The sequence below is a fragment of the Phyllostomus discolor genome, chromosome 2, assembly GCF_004126475.2.
Source record: "Phyllostomus discolor isolate MPI-MPIP mPhyDis1 chromosome 2, mPhyDis1.pri.v3, whole genome shotgun sequence".
Taxonomy (NCBI): Eukaryota; Metazoa; Chordata; class Mammalia; order Chiroptera; family Phyllostomidae; genus Phyllostomus; species Phyllostomus discolor.
The window spans coordinates 82,068,717-82,093,522 of record NC_040904.2 but is presented as its reverse complement, the minus strand read 5'-3'; the positions used below and the strand labels follow the sequence as shown (position 1 = coordinate 82,093,522).

The following is a 24,806-nucleotide window of genomic DNA, read 5'->3' as shown; positions in this document are numbered from 1 at the left end:
GTAATATATATTTCACATTATTCCAAATATTAGCTCAAATGGTAATATTTTTGAATGCTATATAATTTGTTAATAAACCCAAATGTGTGCAGAGCCAGTGCCTATCACATTACATCTTATAGGCCAGTGGGAATAGGTAAATGCAAAAGAAATTATGTCGACCAGCATCTTTATCGATTCACTTTTGTAAACGTGAACAACAGTTTCATCTGGGTTCATCAGCACTAGCTGTCTTTTGCCAGGTAAGGATGTATGTATGTATGTGTGATTTTATTACAAGGCTAATTAAGGTGCTCAGTACAAATACTGACTTTTCAGATCCTTTTAGGTAAAAAGGAGAGAGATTATATTTAAAAAGTACCTATCATGCCTCACAAAGATGTTTATAAAAATGTCTATAAAAATAAACAAATGTGGATTGAGCGTGGGCTGGGAACCAAAGTGTCCCAGGTTCGATTCCCAGCCAGGGTACATGCCTGGGTTGCAGGCCATAACCCCCAGCAACCGCACATTGAATTTTCTCTGTCTCTCTCTCTCTATCTCCCTCCCTTCCCTCTCTAAAAATAAATAAATAAAAAATAAACAAATGTACGTGAAACAATGTTTTAAAAAACTTTCTAACCCCTTTAATATGGATAGAACCATAAAAGTATTTTTTATTTGCATTCCAGTTTCACCATTTGTTTGAGGTTATGTTGTCCTCCAAAATGTGAGTAAATTCAATCTGTGGTAGAAACAAAACATACTTTAAACCACTTCTATTCTGTGAAACTCAAAAAGGCAGTGCTGAAGAATGGATAATCACAATTTCAAAAACAGAGAAAGAAAAATACAACAACTGACCTGATAAGTGCTTAAATGCGTCAAAAAGTACAAGATAAACAAACACCTGCCTTCACCTGCTATTCACAGCTGACTCTCCCCCTCCTCACTTGGCTCGCCTTTGATCACAGGTTTCACCCATTACACAAATAACGCACACACTTAGCAAAACACTCCGGGAAAGGAAGAAGAAAAACCATTCCTAATCTGGACAATACAAGATGGGGACCCCCAAAAACCTAGAATTTATTTATAAAAAAATGTGTATTTATTCTTACATGTTTAAACTTCAGTCACCTTCAAAGTACTCTCCATTAGAAGCAACACACCTATGAGACGTTTTCTCCATTGCTCAAAACACTTCTTGAACCCGCTGATTTTGATGCTAGGTGCTTCTGCTGATTTTAGTTTCACCTCTTCCACATCAGCAAAACATTTCCCTTTGGGGACTTTTCTCATTTGGGGGAAACAAAAAAAGTTGCTCAGGGCAAGATCAGGTAAATAGGGAGGGTAGGGCATTGGTGTCATGCCATTATCAATCAAAAACTGCTGAACACTTAGCATGGTGTGGGCAGGTGTGCTTGTAAACCACCATCATGAAATGGGCTAATCTGTTGAAAGAGCCTTCAAAAAAATTCACTGAAGCTGAGTGCAGCCTCTCACAACCATGCTGGATAGTACACTGATACAGATGGGTTCCTAGAACACCCACCTAGTGGGGAAAACTTGTACTACAAGGGACCCACCCTCCAGAAGACAATTCCAGTTTTTTTGGGTCCCCTTCTCATATGCTTGTTAATTCTTTAATACAATGTCCCCAGTTTGTCCATTCAAAGGTACTCCTAAAGCAAAATAAAGCATTTAATAGACAACAACTGTAGGTTCTGCTGATGGTTCTCAGTCAGCCAAAATATCTAGAGATTCTCATGAATAAACAAATAAGAGACATATTTCAAAACACAGTTTGGGAATACATATAAAAAATTAAAAATATTATCTTAATCACCATAATACCCTTGAAACTCTGGATTACAGTCTAAAAGAATCCATGTGTCCAGGAAAATAAAAATGTTTAAAAATTATTAGTCCTTAGAAAATGAGAAAAAGAAAAGCAAATTAAATTCCAAGTAGAAGAAAACAAATAATAATTAGAACAGAAATCAATAAAATTGAAAACAGAAAATCCATAGGAAAAAATAAAACCAAAAGCAGGTTATTTGAAAAGAAAATTGATAAGCCTTTAGTAAGGCTAAATAAGAAAAAGAGGGCATAAATCACTAAAATCAGAAATAAAAGTGGGGACACCTCACTACAGATCCCATGGACTTTTAAAAGGATCATAAAGAAATACTATGAACAACTCTTATGTCCACAAATTTGCTAACCTAAGTGAAATGGACTGGTTCCCTGGAAGGCATAATTTGCCAAAACTCAAACAAAAAAAAAGACAATCTAAATAGGCCTATATTTAAGAAATTTAATCAATAATTAATAATATTTCAAAAGAAAAAGCGCCAGGCACAAATGGATTCACTGGTGAATTCTACCAAACATTTATGAAAAAATTATACCAGTTTTCTAAAATCACTTTCAGAGGAGAGAAGCAGAGGGAGTACTTCCTTATTCTATGAGACCAGCATCACCCTAAAACCAAAACCAAAGACATTATAAGAAAACCATGGACAAATGTTTCTCATGAAAATGCAAAAATTATTCATGAAATATTAGCAAATCAAATCCAACAATGTACAAAATGAATTATACACCATGATCAGGTATGATTCATCTCACATATGCAGGTTGGTTTAGCACTTGAAAATCAATTAATGCAATCTGTCATACCAATAGGCAAAAACAAACAAACACATGATCAAATCAATAGATGCACAAAAAGCATTTGACAAAACCAACACTCAATTCATGATAAAAACTCTCAGTAAAGTAGGAATAAAGGGGAACTTTCTCAGTGTGATAAAGAATATTTACAAAAAATCTATAGCTAACACCATGTTTAACAGTGAGAAATTACAGCTTTCCCAATAAGATCAGGAGCAAAGCAAGGCGTCTGCTCTCACCACTCTTTTAACATCATATTGGAAATACTAGCTAACACAGTAAGACAAATTACACAGATTGGAAAGGTAGATACAAAACTGTCTTCATTCATGGATGACATGATTGTCTATGTAGAAAATCCAAAGGAACTGACAAAAAAGCTCCTGTAACTGATAAGTAATTACAGCAAGGCTGAAGAATACAAGGTTAGTATGCAAAAGTCAATTGCTTTTCTATATAAAAACAATGAACAAGTGAAATTTAAAATTTAAAACACAATTTACATTAGCATCCCCCCCAAATGAAATATAAAATGTATATGAAGAGAATTACAAAATTCTGAAGAACAAAATCAAAAGCCTAAATAAATGGAGAGATGTTCCATGTTCATGTACAGGGAGACTAAATATTATGAAGAGGTCAATTCTTCCCAACTTGATTTGTAGATTCATGAAATCTAAGTCAAAACCTCAGGAAAATATTTTATGTATATTGATTAAATTAAAGTTTACGTCGAGAGACAAAACACCCAGAAGAGCCAACACAATATTGAAGAACAAAGCTGGAGGACTGACACTATCTTCAATACTATATAAAACTATAGTAATCAAGGCAGTATATTGGTAAAAATAATTGACAAATAGATCAATGGAACAGAACAGAGTTCAGAAATAGATCCAAGTAAATATAGTTAACTGAAAGCACAAGAAAGCAAAGGTAATACAATGGAGCATATGTAGTCTTTTCAACAAATGGTGTTGGAACAATTAGACATCTTAATACAAAAACAAAACAAAACAAAATAAAAAACCCTAGACACAGTCTTCATATCCTTCACAAAAATTAACTAAAAAACGGGTAATAAACTTAAAGGTATTTAAGTAAAATGTAAAATGCAAAACTATAAAACTTCTAGAAGATAACATAGGAGAAAATCTGGATGACCTTGGATATGATTATGGCTTTTTAGATACAATACCAAAGGCATGATCCATGAAGGAAACAATCAATAAACTGGACTTCTGAGAAAAAATATTTGCAAAAGACACATCTGATAAAAGCTACCTTAAAAAGGACTCTTATCCAAACTATACAATGAACTCTTAAAATTCAACAATAACAACAACAACAACAACAACAACAACAAACTGGTTTAAAAATAGGCCAAAGATCTTAACAGAGACTTCACCAAAGAAGATATACAGATGGCAAATAAACATATGAAAAGATGCTCTACACCACTACCCCATATATCATCAGGAAAATGCAAATTAAAAACGATGACAAAATATTAGAACGGCCAAAATCCAGAACGCTCACACCAAATGATGGCAAATATGTGGATCATTAGAAACTCTCATTCATTGCTGGTGGGAAAGTAAAATAGTACAGCCACTTTGTAAAACAGTTCAGGAATTTTTTAGAAAAAACTAAACAGTCTTACTGTACAATCAGCAATTGTGTTCCTGGGTATTTACCCAAAGGAGCTGAAAAACCTATGTCCACACAAAAACCTGCATGCAAATGTTTATCACAGCTTTATTTATTATTTCCAAAACTTGGAAGTACCCAAGATGTCCTATAGTAGGTGAATGAATAAACTGTGGTATATCCAGACAATGAAGTATTATTCAGCACTAAAAAGAAATGAGCTATCCAGTCATGAAAAGACAAGAAGGAACTTCAAATGGATATAACTGAGTGAAAGAAGGCAATCTGAAAAGGCTACGGATTGTCTGATTCCTGCAAAGGTGAAACTATGAAGATAGGAAGAACAAGGAGAGCACAGAGGACTTTTAGGGCAGTGAAAAATTCTCCGTATAATACTACCATGATGGATACATGTCATTCTACATTTCTTCAGATACAGGAAATGTGCAACACCAAAAAAAAATTAGCCATAGAAATACAAATCAAACCCATATCACTTCACACCCACTAGGATAGCTAGAATCAAAAAGACGGATAACAAGCGTTGGCAAGGAGGCTGAAAAGTTAGAACCCTCATGGCCTGCTCATAGGACTGTAAAGTGGTGCAGCTGCTTTCGAGAACAGTCTGGCAGTTCTTGAAAAAGTTAAACAAAGAGCTACCACATGACCCAGCAATTCTACCCCTAGGCATATACTCAAGACAAGTGTAAACATATGTCCACACACAGTTGTACATCATATTTCACTGCAGCATTATTCATAACCGCTAAAACATACAGACAACCTAGCCAACATTCTGCAGTTCCTAGGATAAACTGACATGGAGAGGTGGTGATGAATCTCAAAGAATGATGCGATCTTTTAGAAACAGGAGGAGTCATGACCTATCCCTCCAGGTGACTGTCTCTAGTTATTATCTCTAGCAACTGAAAGCCATCCCTGGCCAACAAGTAGCAGGAAAATGGGGACCCCAGTTTTACAACTACAAGGAAATGAATTCTGCCAACCACCAGTGAGCTTGGAAGAGAACCTTTATCCTCAGCTGGTATCCTGATTTCAGTCAGGCAAGACCTTGAGCAGTCATACCATGCCCAGATTTTTGAATTTCAGAAACTCAGATACTAACTGTGTTGTTTTAAGTTGCTAATTCTGTAGTAATGTTATGAAACGACCAAAAATTAATACAACCAGAAATTTACTTTGGTATATGGTAAGAATACACTGCTTTTGCGTGAGCAAATCTGAAAGAAGTATAGGGCACAAGCTGGAATCTATGGCTCAGAATATAAATTAGGAGGCAGATATATTTTACTTGGCCTCTTGGCCAGCAGTTTTGGGCCATGCGCCATTTCAAAAATGCTTGAATTAGTTGCCAAATTTTTAAAAGTCTGGAAACTTCATATCAATTCTGAATTTCCTACTTCTCTTAGAAAATCACAAAGAAAAAAAACAAAACCTGGGCCAGTTTTCTAAATCGTTGTACTTTAGTAGCTGTCCTCTTTGAAAGAAAAAGTCATGCTCCAGTTTGCCACAGTCCCCAATACTCCCTAATGCCCTAATCCTTAAGCTTGGTTATGATTTTTTTCATTATGGCAATGCCGTTATTACATCTAGTCCATTTCAGTCACTTATTTTACCTGTCTTGCTACCTGTCTTACTTTACCTGCCCCTATTAGTAATGAGTTTGTATCCACTTGCATAGAGGTTAGAGATCTTAAGGTTATCATGCTTCTTTCCTATGTCCATATCAAAAGTATTCTTGGTAGATGATAAAAAGCAACATATTAAATTCTGAAAGATATTAAATGGAAATATTGTGTATTCTGCCTCCTTCTTATATCCATATCAAAAGTACTTTTAGTTGATGATGAAGAACAACATATTAAATTCTGGAAGATGTTAAATAGAACGATGAGATACATCTAATTTAAAAGAGATTACCATGTGGAGCTAATACTGTAATGAAACATGAAACACACTCTATGTTCTCAATGAAATGGAAGATCAGTTAAACTATTGACAGGCATGCCATGGAACAGTGCTTCTCTTAGGAACTTGCAAGTTAGAAAGATAAAAGGGAGAGTGGGAAGCTATTTGCTAGAGCAGAAGCACATTAAGGCTGTCCGCCTCCAACAGATGGAAATGTAGCTTGCTTGGAGAATGTCACTTAATTAATTTACAGACTTAGGGACAGTTTTTGATTGCCTATATACAAAAGCACCTTTAATCTCAAAAACAAAAACATGAAATTCTTAAAGGAAGAATTTCCTTCCAATTCATTTACTGATTATATATTATCAAGCCCCAGAATATCCAGTCAGAGCTATGCTGGGGATTCAGTGATGTGTACGTATATGTGTATGCTGGGGATTCAGTGATGAAACTGGATAGTTACAGTGTTGCCCATAGAAAGCTCAGTGTGGTGGGACAGGACACACAGTTAAAGCCTCTGCAGTACAGAAGATGCCATTATAATACCAAGACAATGTTTAGAGAACATGTTGTCATTAAGTAGCATCCATCAGTACAGTTTCCTTAAAAAGCTGGGCTTCAAGGATCACTGCCTTATACTTGGTGGGCAAGAGCAAGACGGAGTTATAAAATTTAGCTCCCTGACCAGAAGTAATTCCATATTCTCTTCTTGAATGACTAAGATATCTTTGCATAATAATTTCTCTTATACTGTGACCAACAATAATTTGTTGTTTTTGAATGGATTTAGCATTAGCTTTAGTGCTTCAATGAAGACTAACCTGCAGAGAATAATAAGAGGCTACAAATTTAAACTCCTTTTAAACTATTAAACTATTTGCTTACATATTTAAAAAGACAAGTAACAATCACATATTTCCTGTGTTTAAAAGGAATTTAGAGTTCTGGCCAAAATGGAGGCATAGGTAGATATGCTTTGCTTCTTTGCACAACCACAAGGAGGACAACAACAAATTAAAAAACAAAAAAACCACCAGAACTGCCAAAAAATCAAACTGTATGGAAGTCACAGCCAACAAGTTAAAGAAACATTCATCCAGACTGGTAGGAGGGGTGGAGATGGAATGTCAGTGCAGAGAGGGCATCAAAAAGCAGGGGCTGGCAGATGGGGGTGGGTGAGATGGTGGCTGTTGGACCAGGATATCCCATATTTGCCTGTAGATAAACCAGTAGGAACAACTGGGGAGCAAAACAGACCCTGCAGCCATGGTTCCTGCGAGGGAAAATAAAACCTCAAAACCACTGGCTGTAAAACCCTGTGGAGGTTGCAGTGCCAGTGGGAGAAACGCCCAGTCTCACAGAATGGCAGAGTCCGTTGGAGAGGTCCATGGGGTCCTAGAATGTACATAAATCCACCCACCTGGGAATCAGTACTTGAAAAAGCACAATCCACTTGTGCAAAGGGAGGGAAGGGATGGAAAGTAGGGCAAAAGCTAAGCAAGCGGCATTGTTCTCTCTCAGACCCCTCCCCCATAGACAGTGCCACAAGACAGCAAAGTGGGTTGTTCTGCTCTGGTGAATGCCTAAGGCCCCGCCCCTTACAACATAACAAGTGAGCAGAGACAAAGAAATATGGCCCAAATGAAAGAACAGATCAAAACTCTAGGAAAAGAACTAAGCAACAAGGAAACAGACAACCTATCAGATACAGAGTTCAAAACACTCGTAATTAGTATGCTCACAGAAATGACTGAGTATGGTCAAAAAAATAAAGAAATGAAGGCTATACAAAGTGAAATAAAGGAAAATGTCCAGGAACCAACAGTGAAGGGAAGGAAACCAGGACTCAAATCAACGATTTGGAAAAAGAGGAAGAAACAAACATTCAACCAGGACAGAATGAAAAAACAAGAATTCAAAATAATGAAGAGAGGCTGAGGAAACTTTGGGACAACTTTAAACATTCCAAGATCTGAATCATAAGAGTGTTAGAAGGAAAAGAGTAAGAGCAAGAAATGGAAAACGTACTTAAACAAATAATGAAGGAGAACTTCCCTTATCTGGAGAAAGAACCAGACATCCAAGTGCAAGATGCTCAGAGAGTCCCAAGGAAGTTAGATCCAAGAAGAAACATACCAGGACACATCATAACTACATTAGTCAAGATTACAGATAAGGAGAGAATCTTAAAAGCAGCAAGAGAAAAGGAAAGTTACCAACAAAAGAGTTCCCATAAGACTATCAGCTGATTTCTTAAAAGCAACCTTGCATGTAAGGACAGACTGGAAAGAAGTATTCCAAGTCATGAAAGGCAAGGATTTATATCTAAGATTACTGTATCCAGCAAAACTATCATTTAGAATGGAAGGGCAGATAAAGTGCTTCTCAGATAAGGTCAAGTTAAAGGAGTCCATCATCACCAAGCCCTTATTACATGAAATATTAAAAGGATTTACTGAAGAAAAAGAAGATCAAAACTATGAACAGTAAAATGACAACAAATTCACAACTATCAACAAATGAACCTAAAACAAAAGCAAACTAAGCAAACAACTAGAATAGGAACAAAATCACAGAAATGAAGATCACACAGAGGGTTATCAGAGGGGAGGGTTAAGGGAGAGAATGGGGGGAAAGGTTCAGGGAATAAGAAGCATAACTGCATAATTGGTAGGTACAAAATAGACAGGGGGAGGTTAAGAATAGTACAGGTCTAAAATAAATAAATAAATAAATAATAAAAGCCCTGGCTGGCATAGCTCAGTGGATTGAGCACAGGCTGTGGACCAAAGCATCGCAGGTTCGATTCCCAGTCAGGACATATGCCTGGGTTGCAGGCCACGGCCCCCAGCAACCGCATATCAATGTTTCTCTCTCTCTCTCTCTCCCCCCCTCTCCCTTCCCTCTCTAAAAATAAATAAATAAAATCTAAAAAAAAAAAAAAAAGAATAGTACAGGAAGTAGAGAAGCCAAATAACTTATATATATGACCCATGGACATGAACTTGGGGGAGTGGGTACAGGGCAGAGGAGAATAAAGGGGAGAAAAAAAAGGGGACAACTGTAATAGCATAATCAATAAAATATACTAAAAAAAAAAAAAAAAGAAGATGGTGACTCAAAGAAAGCCCTGGCTCTTACTAAGTTGACAACTTTTTTCAGGATAGCTGGCAGAGTTTCTCATGCCAACTATACTACTGTAAAAACAATGAGTCATAACAATGTGTAGTCTTCAGCAAAACCAGATGGGTTGCCAAGCATCACAGGTGATACATACACAACACACCAAGAAATGTCTTTCAAAGTTTTGCTGGGAAACAAACTTTCCAGTCCACAAACCAGCTTAACTATTCCAGGGCACAAAGATTCACTAACATCTTTTGAATTATATATGGCAATGCAAAAAACAACCTCATATGATGCTTCTGCATGAGGGATGCTTCTGCATGATAGGTAAGTTTAAGTTCCTATCAAGTCTTCTCATGAAAAATATTCACAGTAATCACTGTGTTTTCACAATGAGTAGATGTGAGATCCTTTATCCTCTCAACTTCATGTTTTCATAGGTTAGGACTGTATCTCCACATGAGCCTCTGTGGCTCATATTGAATGTGCAAGATGCCTATAATGATTAAGATGAGATATTACTTCTTTAATTTCTGACCATGGGGAACTACTCTAAATGTAAAATGTTAACAATGATGATAATATTGCAAACCACCTCACTTCTTTCAAATGAAACAATACTGAACACTTTGACGTAATTATTTTTCACAAAAAAAGTTTAAAAAAAGAGAAAAAACTAGAGAACAGAAAATACTTTGTTTTTATTAGGTTCATAGATCCCTGAAGTATATCAATGGAATTCACGGAGTCTAAGAGTAACTTATGTGGCACAGTTAATGAAAGACTCTTTTGAGTGAGACAAAGATGACCAAGATAATCCTGTGGACAACCAGAAAATATTAAAAAACAATACATTGATAGATGAGAATAATGACTTTAGGAAAGGAACTTATGAATGCAGAAATCCTGACCAGGCAATTTTGGAAAGGAAACACTTTGATGAAAGAAGTAGGTACACATACTTTGGAAACTGCATGGTAAAGGGGTTAAAAAATAAAGCAAGAAGGGGAAATAGTACCTTGCCAAACACACACACAATTTTCTAATAATTAAGGTGTCCAAAAAAGATATACAAGATAACAGAAGTAATATTAAAACTATTATCCAAGCAAATGTTCTAAAAGATCTGAATCTGCATACTGAAAGCACTCACTGGAAACCAATGAAAATTAGCCCACAATGATCAACTTCAACATAAATGCCTGTAAAACTATTAGACTTGATTAAAGGTAAACTGTGAAGTCTCACAACCTCTATGTAAAGATCAAATACCTTTAAGGGAAACAGAAGTGAACTGGTATCAACTTCTCAAAGATAAATGTAAAAGCAAGATAATAATGAAAGTATTTTTCAAAACACCAAAGGAAGAGGTGACTCAAGGACATATATATAATCAAGCTGACTCTCAAAATCATAAAAAACTTAAAAATAGCCCTGGCTGGTGTAGCTCAGTGGATTGAGCACGGGCTGCGAACCAAAGTGTCGCAGGTTTGATTCCCAGTCAGGCTACATGCCTGGGTTACAGGCCATGACCCCCAGCAACCACACATTCATGCTTCTCTCACTCTCTCTTTCTCCCTCCCTACCCTCTCTAAAAATAAATAAGCAAATCTTTAAAAAAAAAAAACTTAAAAATAAACAATTTTAAACATGTAAGAGACTTTGCACTCATAAGACATTCTTAAGGAATCAATCTATTCAAAAATGAACTTCATCCATTCAAGGCTGCCTGGGAGAACTTGAGCAGCAAGACTGATAGAGAGCATTTAATATATTTCACTGTGGATTTAGAAAACTTAGAGATGGATTAAAGGTGGGGGAAGCATAAATGGAAGTTACACTAACCTCCTCCCAGGACAAACTGGAATTACAACTAAATTATAGAAAAATCATCCTGAATGACCAACTGAATACTAGCTGGAGAGAAGCCGTATAACCATGGACAGACAGAAGAAACCACTTTACCACAATGTGACTGGTAGGGAGTGGGGAGGAGGCACAGGAGGCCTGGCTGGGCTCCCATTGGAGCAGCTGAAGTTCCAGAGGGATATTTCAGTGGCCAAGGGGGTTCCCACTGAGAAGTATGGGGTCTAAACCCCAAGCTAGGCTCCCTAGCCTACAACATTAGAACCGGGAAAGGAATGCAAATAACATCCAGCTGTGAAAAAGTAGCAGGCTTTCTGTCCACCAGGAAGAGACAGCTGGAGAGGCCGAGAGCCTCTTAAAGGGCCAATGCAGAAAAATTTTGTTTGCATTCATTGCCGATGGAAGGCAGAATGGACTAGACATGCTTGAGGAGAGTCTGGGGCTGGTAGCTCTGGGGAGAGAGCTGAAGGATCAGCTGCCAGGATCCCTGTGCTGAGTCATTCTCTATACTGCAGGAGCCATTGGTCTTAGGCACAGCACTCCTCTCTCAATGGCATCAGCCTGAGGCAAAGGAATAACCCCACCCACAAGAAATACTCTGCCCCACCCTATGGTGCTTAAGTCTGACTGCTGAGGAGTAATGGTTGGAAGATATTCACTGATTAACCAACCCTACAGAAAGCCTGCAGGCAGAGTCTGATTTCGGGGAGCTCTGAGACTTAGCTAACCCTCCCACAGGTCCAGTGTTGAAATAAGCCAGCCTTGGTGAACAGGTTGGTTCTTTCTGCACACAAACAGGCCCAGCAGAGGGAGCCACATGCTGTGGATCGCTGATAGATCAAAACAGGTTGCCCAGGGCCAGGCACAGTGAGGGTTTGCCTTAGACATGCACCAGGGTCTTGTAAATCTACCTAATCCAGAGAAACAAACACAAAGAGCAGCCAAAATGGAAAGACAAAAAAACAAGCCCCAAATGAAAAAACAAGAGAATTCCCCAGAAGACCTAGATGAAATGGAGGCAAGCAATTTATCAGATAGAGAGTTCAGAGTAATGATTATAAAGATACTCACCAGCATGAAAAAAAAAGACATATAAACCATAAAAAGGCACCAGTCGGTAAAAAAGGATGTGATGCCTGAAATAAATAATACACTGGCAAGAATAAACAGTAGGTTACATGAAGTGGAGAACTGAATCAGTGATTTGGAAGACAAGGTAAAAAGAAGCACCCAAACAGAGCAGCAAGAAGAATTAAAAAAAAATGAGGAGAGCTTAAGAAACTTTTGGGACAACATAAAGCATAACAACATCCACATCACTGGAATTCTAGAAGGAAAAGAGAGAGCAAGGGATTGAGAATCTATTTAGAAATAATGACCAAAACTTCCCTAATTTGGTGAAGGAAAAAGACACACAGGCCTTGGAAGCTCAGAGAGTCCCAAATAAGTTGGAGCCAAAGAAGCCCACTCCAAGACACATCATTATTAAATTGGCAAGGCCTAAAGATAAGGAGAGAACCCCAAAATCCCCAAAAGAAAAGCAGGTAGTTACATACATACAAGGAAACTCCAACTAGACTGTCACCTGATTTCTCATCAGAAACATTTCAGGCCAGCAGGGAGTAGCATGAAATAATTAAGGTGATGAAAATCCAGGACCTACAACCAAGGCTACTTTACCCAGTAAGGCTATCATTTAAAACTGAAGGAGAAATAGGAGCTTCCCAGATTAAGAAAAAGCTAAAGCAGTTTATTAACACCAAACCAATACTGCAACAAATGTTAAAGGGCAAAGAAGAGGAAGGAGAAGAAGAAGAAGAAGGAGGAGGAGGAGGAGGAAGAAGAAGAAGGAAAAAGAAGAAGAAGAAGAAGGAGGAAGAGGAGGAGGAAGAAGAAGAAAGAAGAAGAAGAAGAAGAAGAAGGAAGAAGAAAGAAGAAAGAAGAAGAAGAAGAAAGAAAGAAGAGGAAGAAAAGAAAGAAGGGGAAGAAGGAGGAGTACAAGGAGGAGGAGGGGGAGGAAGAAACCAGAGGAAAAGAGTCTAACAAAAAAATGGTACTTAATATATATCTATCAATAATCACCTTAAATGTAAATGCCTTAAATGCTCCAACCAAAAGACTTACAGTAGCTGAATGGATAAGAAAACAAGACCCCCGCGACTTCCAGCCAAGATGGAGGCATAGGTAGACACACTGTGCCTCCTCACACAACCAAGATAGGGACAACAACAATTTAGAAACAGAGTAACAACCAGAACTGACAGAAAATGAACTGTATGGAAGTCGGACAACTAAGGAGTTAAAATAGACACTTTCATCCAGACCGGTAGGAGGGGCGGAGTTGGGCAGCTGGGTGGAGAAGGGTTGTGGCACAAGAGCGGTGGGACCATCGTGTAAAACATCCCAGGCATGCAAGACCGTAGCAGGCAGACCTCAGCACACAGGCAATGGCTGGCAGACCCAGTGAGGCAGCGACTGTGAAGCGAGGCATTGCTGCAACCCAGGGTCCAGGCGCCAGGAAATAGAGCCTTGGGTCACTAATTGAAAACACCTGTGGGGGTTGAGGTGCAGAGAGAGACTCTAAGCCTCATAGGAGAGATCACTGGAGAGACCCATGGGGTTCTAGAACGTGCACAAGCCCACCCACATGGGAATTAGCACCAAAAAGGCCTAGTTAGCTTGGGGGAAGCAGCGTAAGGGACTGAAATCTGATAGAGAGCAGAGCAAGCACCATTGTTCTGTCTCGGACCCTGCCCCCATATGCAATGCCACAACTCAGTGACTGGGTTGCTCCGCCCTGGTGAACACCTAAGGCTTCGCCCCTCATACCTAACAGATACAAGTAAGCGACCAAGAGATAGCCAACCTATCAGATGCACAGTTCAAAGCAATGGTGATCAGGATGGTCACAGAACTGGTTGAATTTGCTTGCAAATTAGATGAAAAAATGAAGACTACAACAAGTGAAATGAAGGAAAATGCACAGGGAACCAATAGTGATGGGAAGGAAACTGGGACTCATATCAATGGAGTGGATCAGAAGGAAGAAAGAAAAAAACAAACAGAAAAGAATGAAGAAATAAGAATTCAAAAAAATGAGGAGAGGCTTGGGAACCTCCAGGACATCTTTAAATGTTCCAACATCCAAATTATAGGGGTACCTGAAGGGGAAGAAGAGCAACAAGTGGAAAAGTTATTTGAGCAAACAATAAAGGAGAACTTCCCCAATCTGGCAAAGGAAATAGACTTCCAGGAAGTTCAGGAAGATCAGAGAGTCCCAAAGAAGTTGGACCCAAGAAGAAACACACCAAGGCACATCATAATTACATTAGCCAAGGTAAAAATGAAGGAGAGAATCCTAGCAGCAAGAGATAAGGGGACAGCCACCTACAAAGGAGTTCCCATCAGACTGTCATCTGATTTCTCAAAAGAGACTTTACATGCAAGAAGGGGCTGGAAAGAAGTATTCCAAGTCATGAAAGGCAAGGACCTACATCCAAGATTGCTCTATCCAGCAAAGCTTTCATTTAGAATGGAAAGGCAGATAAAGTGCTTCTCAGATAAGGTCAAGTTAAAGGAGTTCATCATCACCAAGCCCTTATTTTATGAAATGTTAAAGGGACTTATCTAAGAAAAGAAGATAAAAAAAATGTATAGTAAAATGACAGCAAACTCGCAATTATTAACCACACCTGAAACAAAAACAAAAACCAACTAAGCAAACAACTAGAACAAAAACAGAACCACAGAAATAGAGATCACATGGAGGGTTAGCAACACGGGAGTGGGCGGAAGAGAGAGAGGGAAAAGGTACAGAGAATAAGTAGCATAGATGGTAGGTAAAAAAATAGACAGGGTGAGGGCAAGAAGAGTATGGGAAATGTAGAAGATAAAGAACTTATGACACATGGACATGAACTAAAGGGGGGAAATGTGGGTGGGAATGGGTGTGCAGGGTTGAGGGGAGTGAAGGGGGATAATGGGACAACTGTAATAGCATAATCAATAAAATATATTTTTAAAAGTAGTTAAAAAAAAACAAGAAAACAAGACCCCTATATATGCTGCCTCTAAGAGACCCATCGCAGATTAAAAGGTACACACAAACTAAAAGTAAAGGGATGGTAAAAGATATTTCACATGAATGGAAAAGAAAAAAAAAGCTGGGGTAGCAATGCTTATACCCAACAGAATAGACATTAAAACCAAGGCTATAGTAAGAGACAAAGAAGGACACTACATAATAATAAAGGGAACAATCCAACAGGAGGATATAACCATAGTAAGCAATTACAGACCCAATATACGAGAGCTCTTGAACATGTAAAGCAAATCTTGATGGACATAAAGGGAGAGATGGACAGAAACAAAGACACAGCAGGAGACTTTAACACCCCACTGACTTCAATGGATATATCTTCCAGACAGAAAAACAACAAGGAGCAGGAAGGCGCAAGATGGTGGAGGAGTGAATGGAAGTCATGATAACTTCCTTCCAGTACCAATCAGGAATTACAACTAAATTGTGGAGAAATCACCCAGAATAAACAACTGAACAATAGTGAGAGAGAAACCTTATAACCTTGGACAGACAGAAGAATCAGCTTCAGCACAACTTGAATGGTAGGGAGTATGGTGGAGACGCAAGAAGGCTGGCTGGGCGCCAACAGGTGGCAGCACTGGAGGGATAGTTAAGCAGATGGTTGGATGCCCTGGAGAAGAGTGGGGTCTAAACCCTAAGCAGGGATCCACAGCCTAGAGCACCAGAGACCAAAAAGTACACAAATAACCACCAGCGAGGAAAAGTGGCAGGACTGTTCTCTGCTGGAGACACAAAGAGCCATTTAAAGGGCCAATGCCCGAATTTTCATTTGGAACCACTTACCTGGGGCTCTAGCAAAGGCGGGGTCAGAGTGGGTTAGAGACACCTGGGGAGAGACTGGGGACAGAAGTTTTGGGGAAAGAGCTGAGAGTAGCTGTGTGATCTGGGTGCGGAGTCATCACCCGTACACAGCCGCCATCCTGTTCAGGCAGACTACTCCCCTATGAGTGGCTGCACCCTGAGGGGAAACAACAGCCCCAACCCTGAGAGGGATTCTGCCCGTCTTATGGTGCTGAGCACAGAATGACTACATTAACAACTGAAGGTCACAGCCATGGACAATAGATCCCTGTAAGTCTCGAACAGGCTGCCTAAGGTCAGTCAGACTCAACATCTGACATCACCAGAGGCAGATCCAGGAAGAAAAAACACTGGTAAATACTAGAGGCTAATGAGACGAAGTCCATTGTAGTCTTCTCTATGATTTGTGATTTATCTTTCCTGCATAGCTTTTTAACATTCATTTCTTGTCCATCAAGTTTGTGCATATTAAGTCACTAGATTTTATACTACAGTTTATTTCAATTCACATATTTGCCCCTCCTTTCTCTTATCCCATTTTACCTTCTTTCCTCCCATTATTTTCGTTTTAAATTTTGTTTTCTCTCTTGCTACAACTTGTTTCCATTCCATGCTCCTACTATTTCTCCCGTTCAGCCTCACAAAACCAATTTTTTCTTTCTTTTTTTTAAGATTTTGTTTATTTATTTTTGGCGATAGGGGAAGGGAAAGAGAAAGAGAAAAATATTAATATGTGGTTGCCTCTCACATGACCTAGCCTGCTACTCAGGCACATGCCCTAACTGGGAATCAAACCATAAATAAATGCAATGAGATTAATTTAGCTATTATAAAAAAAATCACAGCCTGGCTGGATTGAGCACCGGCCTGTGAACCAAAGGGTCACCTGTTCGATTCCTAGTCAGGGCAATGCCTGGGTGGCTTGCCATTCATCAATAGGGGGTGCACGAAAAGCAACCACACATTAATGTTTCTTTCCCTCTTTTTCTCCCTCCCTTCCCCTCTGTCTAAAAATAAATAAAGTGTTTATTAAAAACATTTAATGAACTTGGTTCATAAAATAAGATCCAAAGATACACTATATATGAGAAATATACCCCAAACAAAATGATTCAGAAAAACTAAAAATAAAAGGATAAGCAAAAACAGGTATGTAAGGCAAAATAAGAACAGTGTGTATATGACCTTGATGTCAGACAAATGAGAATTCAATCTTAAAAGTACTACATTTGACAATGAAGAAACTTTCTAATGCTAGAAGTCACAATTTGAATTGAAGATCTTAAATAATATCCAAGTGATAATATGGCATCCCCCTTACAAAAGCAAAAAGCCAAGGAGATGCAGTAAAGCAAAAAGAGAAACACTAATAAGAGATCAAGTGGATAAAAATACGGATATAGAAAACCTAAACACCACAGTAAATAAGACAGATCTTTCGGATGCCTATCAAACTTTACATCTTAAATTTGAGGGAATAAACCCCCTCAAGCATACATGGGGACATTTACAAAAATGACTGTATATTAGGTTATAAAGAGAATAGCAGCAGATTCCATATGGTAAAAAATTTTCCCCAAAAAACAGAAGTCCAAGACCAGAGAGCTTCACAGGTGAATTCTACAAGACATTCAAAGAAGAATTAACACCTTTTGTTCTCAAATTTTTTTCAAAAAATTGAAGAGACAGGAATACTTCTAAATGCATTCTATGAAGACAGCATTACCCAGACACCAAAACCAAAAAAAAAAAAGACATTACAAAAAATAAAAACAAAAAAATAAAATTATAGGCCAATATCCTTGATTAGCATAGGTGACAATATTGTCAACAAAATATTAGCACACCCAGGTGCCAAATATATGGTAACAGAAAATGACTTGACTTTGGGTGGTGGACACACAATGCAATATACAGATCAAACATTTTTAAATTTCTGCAAAAAAATATTAGCAAACTGAATTAAACAATACATTAAAAGGATTATATACTATGATCAAATGGGATTCATTCCACAGATACAAGGATGTTTCAACATCTGTGAATCAATGTCATATATCACATTAACAAAATAAAAGATAAAAACAATATGATCATCTCCATAGATGCTGAAAAAGAATTTGACAAAATTCAACATCCCTTTATGATTAAAAAAAAGTCTCAAACAAAGTGGGTACAGAAGGAATACATTTCTAGGTAATGAAGGGCATACATGAAAAACCCACAGCTAATAACATAGTGAATGGTGACAACGTGGAAGCTTTTCCTCTATGACCAGGAATAAGACAAGGATTCCCACTATAACTTCTGTTCACCACTATATTGAAAGTTCTAGTCATAGCAATGAGAAAGAAGAAAGAAAAGGAATTCAGTAAAAATGTTTCTGTGTGAAATATCTGAGATTTTCCTGCCTATGTTCTCCTCTAGGACTTTAATACTGTCATGGCTTATATTTAAATCTTTTATCCACCTTGAATTTATCTTTGTGTATAGTGTAAGTTGGTGCTTGAGTTTCACTTTTTTTGCCCATAGCTGTCCAGTTCTCCCAACACCATTTGTTGATGAGGCTATTATTACCCCATTTTATGTTGCTGCCCCCTTTGTCAAATATTAATTGACTGTTGAGACTTGGGTTTATTTCTGGGCTCTCTGTTCTGTTCCATTGGTCCATGTGCCTGTTTTTATGCCAGTACCAGGCTGTTTTGATTACAGTGGCCTTGTAATACAATTTGGTATCAGGTATTGTGATCCCTCCTACTTTGCTTTTCTTTCTCAAAATTGCAGCAGCTATTCGAGGTCATTTATGGTTCCGTATAAAATTTTGAAGTGTTTGTTCTATGTCTGTGAAATATGCCATTGGCACTTTAATAGGCATTGCATTGAATCTGTAAATAGCTTTGGGTAGTATGGACATTTTGATTATGTTAATTCTTCTGATCCATGAACATGGTGTATGTTTCCATTTGTTTGTGTTTTCATTGATTTCTTTCTTCAGTGTTGTGTAGTTTTCTGCATGCAGGTCTTTTACCTCCAATGATACCTCAGACAAGGGTTTAATCTCCAAAATATATAAAGAACTTACATGACATCACTCTAAGACAAGCAACCCAATTAAAAAATGGACAAAGGGCTTAAATAGACACTTCTCCAAGAAGGACATACAGAGGATCCAGAGACACATGAAAAGATGCTCAAAATTGCTAGCTATCAGAGAGATGCAAATTAAAACCACAATGAAATTCCACTTTACACCAGTCAGAATGGCCATCATAAGCAAAGCAACAAACAACAAGTGTTGGAGAGGTTGTGGAGAAAAAGGGACCCTAGTGCACTGTTGGTAGGATTACAGATTGGTGCAATCACTATGGAAAACAGTATGAAATTCTCTCAGAAAACTAAAAATGGATCTTCCTTTTGACCCAGCAATTCCACTGCTGGGACTATATCCTAAGAACCCTGAAACACCAATCCAAAAGAACCTATGCACCCCAATGTTCATAGCAGCACAATTTACAATAGCCAAGTGTTGGAAGCAACCTAGATGCCCATCAGTAAATGAATGGATCAAAAAACTATGGTACATTTACACAATGGAATTCCATGCATCAGAAAGAAAGAAGGAGTTCCTACCCTTTGAGACAGCATGGATGGAACTGGAAAGCATTATGCTAAGCGAAATAAGGCAGGCAGTGAAAGACAAATACCATATGCTCTCACCTTTAACAAGAACCTAAACAACGAAAAAAGACAAGCAAAATATAACCAAAGACACTGAAATTGAGGACAGGCTGACAGTGTCCAGAGGGGAGAGAGGAGGGAATTTCAGGGGAATTTCAGGGGAAAAGGGGAAAGGTTTACAGGAACAATATAAAGGACACATGGACAAAAACTAGGGGCGGATGGAAATGGGAGGGTGGTGGGGAGGGTTGGGTGGGTGGGCTGGGATGAGAGTAAAGGATAGAAAATTGTACTTGAACAACAATTAAAATAAACAAAAGAAATAAAAGGCATTCAAATCAGAAATGAAGAAGTAAAACCCTCATTATTTATAGATGACATGACACTATATATAGAAAACTCTAAAGATGCCACTAAAAAACTATTACGAATAAATGAATTTAGTGAAGTTGTAGGATACAGAATAAATGTGCCGGTATCTGATTCATTTTTATAACCAATTATGGAGAAATCAAGAAAACAATCCCATTTATAATTACATCAAAAAGCATAAAATACCTAGGAATAAATTTAATAAAAGAGATAAATATCAATAAAATAAAAGAATAAATATAAATGAATTAAATTCCTAGCTAAAAGCATTTAGCTAGGAAACAAACAACAAAATAAATCAAAAGAAAACATGAGAAAAAGAAAATAGAAACTGAGATAGAGAACAGAAAAAAATAGATCTAAATATAATTAATAAATCAAAATCTATGTTTTAGAACAAATTAACAGGCAGACTACTGGCTAACCAAAGGAAAAAAAAAAGAAGAAAAATCACAAATATACAAAACAAGATATGATAAGAGGAAAATAACCACTAAAGAGAAAAATCATAATATTCTATTTTGTAGACATCACTGCAAATAAATTTAAAAACCTAGGTAAAATGGGTAATTTATCAAATAAAGTTTATTGAAACTGAACTCCTTAGCAATAAAGCCGAAACAGATCATTTTTCTCAGAAGAAATAAAAGTCAATCAGTGACTGCTTTACCGAGAAAGCACCTGGACCAGATGGTTTCACAAACTGAAGCCTTCAAAGTCTAGCTTGTTTAAATGTTCTATAAAGTTTTCCAGAAAAGTGAAAAGGAAGGCAAATTTCCTAATTATTTTTATTTATGTATGTAACATCTATACATAAACCTAATAAAGACAATGCAAAACTGATTATTAACTAATTGTAATTGATATTTATGCTATACAAAATAATACCAGGAAACTGAATCTAATGCCACATTAAAAGAATAACACACCAGGATCAAATGTTATTTATTCTAGGAATGTGAAGTTGGTTCAGTATCAGGGAATCCATTAACATAACATACTATACTAACAGAGTGAAAGAAAAATAATATAATCATATCCACAGATGACAAAAAAAACTTTCCAACAAAATTCAACACTTTTCTAATAAAACTAATTCAATAAAACTGAAATCAAGAGATACTTCCTGTTATGGACTAAATGTATCCTCCCCAAAATTCATTATGTTGAAGCCTTAGCCCCAGATATGACTGTATTTAGAGACAGGGCCTTTACAGAGGCAATTAAGATTAAATGAGGTCATACAGACCCTACTCTGATAGGATTAGTGTTCTTAAAAGATGAAATATGAAAAAAACTCGCTTTTCTCTTTCCCTTTGCCCCTACCTCCTGCCCTCCTTCCTTCCTGTCCCCTACTCTTCTCCCTCCCTTTTTCTACCATGTGAGGACAAAGACAGGTGTCTGCCTATAAGAGAGCCCTCACCAGGAACTAAATCTGGCACCTTAATCTGGGACTTCCAGCCTCTAGAACTGAAAAAAATAAATGTCTGTTGTTTAAGCTGTCCAGTCTACATACAGTGTTTTGTTATGGTTGCCTAAACTAATCACTAAGACAATTCCTTAACATATCTACCAAGATCGAGTAAGAACAAAAAAAGGGTGCCCATTACCTACACTACTATTACACACAGTACTCACTGGTGGTTTAGCCAATGTAATTAGAGAAAAGAAATCAATCACAGGTGTAAGAAATGGAAAAGTAAAACTATCTCCATTTGCAGATATGATGGTGTACCTGGAAATCCCTAGAAAGTGAATGATCAGACTGAAACAATAAACTCAGTAAAGTTGCAGAATATAAAATCAAGACATGTAAATCAAATTTTCATAAGGGTAGTAACCAATGTGGACTCTGAGGGAGAAGGCATCTACGGAGAAGGACTCCTGGTAGCTTAACTGGGTCACATGTAATAAACAACCTAGCAGCCATTTCTACATAGGGGCTTCTCACGCAAACTGCACTTCTGGAGAAACCTGCACTAAACTACCTTCCTCTGTACTAAACTGCCTGCCAGCACTCTGTTCCTGCCATCTGAACCAGCCCTTATAAAAAGTTCCTGGAATCCTATTTCAACCAATAGGACTAAGACTTTCCCCACCGGGTAGCTATAACCCTAGCAACATCTTCAGCAGCCAGTCAAAGTGCATCTATTCTGACCAATCAGGACAGTGACTTTGGACCATTCAAGCTATGAGGATTTGGAGACCTCATTAACATGAGGATGGACCAATCAGGGACTGGGGCAAGGACTTCTGTCTATATATGCCAGCTCTCCTCTGGCTCTGGGAGCACACTCTCTTTCCACCAAACACTGGAGACTGTGTTAACCTGGCTAGAGCTGAACGACCAAAGAGGTCTTGCCAGAGTAGAGTGAAGCAGGGCTGCTCAGGCACAGAGCAGGGCAGAGGGAAGCAAAGCTGTCTAGCCAAAGATGGCCATAGCCTCAAGTATGCTTTGCCCCAGGGCCACCTAAAAGCAGTGTTGTTTTCACAGCCTTGCTTTATTACAGTTTTGCTGTGTGCACTGAATAAAGTTTCCTTCCTCACTGCACCCCAAACTGGGGATTCCTGTTGGCATTGAACTGACACCAATGATCATTAGTAGACACCAATTAGAGGACATATGGCAAAACAAAACAAAAACACCACCACTTACTACAGTAACAAAGAAGATATTTTGAAATAATTTTAACAAAAATGTGTAAAGCCTATATGAGAAAATGTTTAACACACTCTGGAAAAACAAAACTAGATTTGAAAAATGGAAAAAAGCAGCTCTTATTCTTGAACAGGATGACTCAACATTATAAAAATAATTTATAAACAACATAATGCCCCCCCAAATACCAACAAACTTTTTAATGAATTTGGGCAGGTTGATATTAAACTTCATATAGATAAACAGCAAGAAGAGCCAGGAAAACACTAAAAATGGACATCCATGAAGATGCAGCTAGCCCAATCAGACATTAAAACAGTACAGAGCTTTTATAATTAAAATGGTGAGGTTCTGATACATGAATAGATACACCACTGGAATACAACAGAAAGCCCAGAAATGGATCCGAGTACATACAAAACTAAAGTATATGATAAAGGTATCATATAGGTATCATTGAGGCAAAGATAGACTTTTAAACGCATGATGCTAGGATAAGAAATTAACCATCTGGAAAAAATAGTATTAGATCTACACATCAATATGATTTAAAAGAATATCTCTAAATGAACCAAATTTAGGGATCTAAATATACCATCTAAATGTACTAAAAGAATAGATGGGTAAATTTATTTTTAGCCAGGATATAGGAAAAGGCTTTTCAATTTCCAATTATGACTCAGAATACAGATGTGGTAAAAGACTGATACATTTACTATATTTTTAAAAGTTTGCATGACCACAAAAAAAAAAACCCCACTTATAAACAACCTCCATTAACAAAGTCGAAACACTAGGAAACAAACTAAGAGAAACTGCAGCATAGATCACATAAAGGCTAATATCACTAAAAGACAGGAAGAAGGTTCTGAATCCATTGGAGAAACAAAGACCAAAAAAAAAATGACAGAAAAATGGGAAATGATATGAACAGACAAAAGGAAGGGGAAAAATGGACCTTTAATATATTTTTTAAAAAAGCTCAACCTGACTCATAGTAAGAAAAATATAATTATACTGGGATACCATTTTTTACCTATCAGTCAGCAAATCATCATCATATACTCTGTTGGCAAGGAAATGGGCATTTTAATGTACAGTGGGAGAAATGCAAATTGGCACAACCCTTGTATGAGGGAATTTGGCAATATCTACAAACTGCCAAACCTTTTGAACCACTAAATGCACTTCAGGAATTTACTCTGAAGATACATCTCCAAAAATACAGAAAACATGTATAAAGTTATTTATTGCAGAGTTATTGTAATTGTAAAATATTGGAAGCAACCTATATACCTATATATACAAGAGTGGTTAAATAAACTGTAGTAGTACATCCACATGCTGCAGTTCTATGTAGCTGTGAAAAGAATGAGGGCTATCTCTATGAACTGTAATGATTTCTAGTAGATACGTTGTTGAAGAGTGGGGGAAAGGAAGTAGAAAAGAATATCAATAGTATGTTACATTTTGTATAAGAAGGGAAAAATAAAATCATATAAATGTATCATTTATACAAAAAAAGAAATGCAGAAAAGGAAAGAAAACAAAGGCTAATGGATTTGGTTACCTACAAGGGTTGGATGGAGGTGGGAAGGAAGAAGAAATGTAATGCAGCCCTGGCCAGTGTGGCTCAGTTGGCTGAAGCACTGATCAATAAACCAAAAGGTGACCAGTTCAGTTCAAGGTCAGGGCACTCGCCTGGGCTGCAGGTTCCTAGTCAGTATATGTGTTGAGAGGCAACCAATCTTTCTGTCACATCAATGTTCCTCTCCCTCTCTCTCTTCCTCCTTTCCCCCCCTCTCTAAAATCAGTAAGCATGTCCTCGAGTGAAGATAAAATATTGTTGTGATGTCACGATCTTATTGTATAGTTCTAACTTTAAGAACCATGTTAATGTGAAACTCAACAAAGGAAAAAAGAAAACCAACAAGAGGGAAAAAACCTAAAATGGAACACGCA

At 37.6% G+C, this 24,806-nt stretch overlaps 1 protein-coding gene across 3 annotated transcripts in view; it reads right to left on the bottom strand.

Moving 5' to 3' along the window:
* The window catches only part of DCBLD2 (discoidin, CUB and LCCL domain containing 2), a 96,639-nt gene that overhangs the window by 38,669 nt on the left and 33,164 nt on the right, over positions 1 to 24,806 (bottom strand). The gene's annotated exons all lie outside the window — the stretch shown is intronic.